This window comes from Primulina huaijiensis, unplaced genomic scaffold (genome assembly GCF_012295235.1).
Source record: "Primulina huaijiensis isolate GDHJ02 unplaced genomic scaffold, ASM1229523v2 scaffold11123_ERROPOS214507, whole genome shotgun sequence".
Classification (NCBI taxonomy): Eukaryota; Viridiplantae; Streptophyta; class Magnoliopsida; order Lamiales; family Gesneriaceae; genus Primulina; species Primulina huaijiensis.
The window spans coordinates 198,684-200,126 of record NW_027342280.1 but is presented as its reverse complement, the minus strand read 5'-3'; positions in this window follow the sequence as shown (position 1 = coordinate 200,126).

The window sequence follows — 1,443 nt, the reverse complement described above, 5'->3', positions numbered from 1 at the left end:
AAGTTAGTTGCGATAAAGTAACTGTTAGATTGTTAGATATTAATATTAAATCATAATATTTCATTTAGAACAACCGGCAGAGCCACGCTATCGTCTAAATGAAATATATGATATAATTATATAAATATATATATATATGTATGTATAATATAACAATAATAATTGATGAAATATTTATTGTATCAAAATTAAACAACAAATCAAGATAACCACTTCAATGGTATTAAGCATTTGATGTAAATTGATAACAACAAATAATTGATTTTTATATCTACAATAAAAAGAAATTAGCAAAATGAAAAAAAATGAAGAAAGAATATACAAAATATAAACAATCTTACTTCACCAAGAATTCATCCTTTTCACCTTGACATAATAGATTTAGCTTTCCATGAGCTTACTTTTGATCAGCACTAAAAACGTCACTCATAATTGGGAAAATGAAAAATATATTGGAACTTAAAACTTTTATACGTACTCACACTATATTTTTCAATGAGATAGAATGATTCTCAAGCTAGCACAAGGCCTCTATATATAGGCCAAATGAGAGAAAGGGTCAAAAATTTTATTAATGCCATTTAGTTGTAATAGTAGTCTTTATCTCCTCCAACTTCAATTCCATGTCCCTTCTTTCAATGCTTTGTTCCATGACTTTAATCACCGAATTTGACTCTGCTCAAAACACCAAACATGTGAGAAATTGTCTGTAGATGAATTTGGCCACTTGGTTCACCTCATTTGATTAAATATTGAAATAGTTATGATTTTTTTACTATATGCTGGTCATGGTGAAAGTAAATTTTTCCTCCTTTTGATATTTTCACAATTTGATCATTTTAACGAACTTTTTAGGAAATCATGTCTTCTGCAAAGTTGTAGATAATTTCTCAAGAATTCCAAACATGTTTGAATTATCTCCATTTGAATTTTCTAGCTTGAGTTATCATTATTTTACCAACACATAGAAAACCTGAAAATAAAACATATTTAGTAAGACATTTAAATATAAACAAACAATACTAAAATAACATAATTTTATAATTTTAATGAAACTTAAATTTTAAAATATAGGTTTTAACATATAATAAATTATTAATTTTAAGTTTCATCATATAGCTGCGTGCAAACTCTTCCAGAAGGACGATGTAAACCTCGGGTCCCTGTAGGACACAATAGAAATTGGGATCCCGTGCAATCTAACTATCTCCCTGATATAGAGCTCTGCATACTGCGTCATGGAGAAAGTCGTCTTCACTGGCAAGAAGTGTGCCGACTTGGTAACTCGATCCACTATAACCCAAATAGAATTGGATCCTCTTACTGACTTCGGCAAACCAACAACAAAGTTCATGGTGATATTCTCCCACTTTCACTCGGGGGTAGGGAGTGGCTTAAGCATCCATGCTGGCCTCTGATGCTCTGCCTTCACCTGCTGACAAG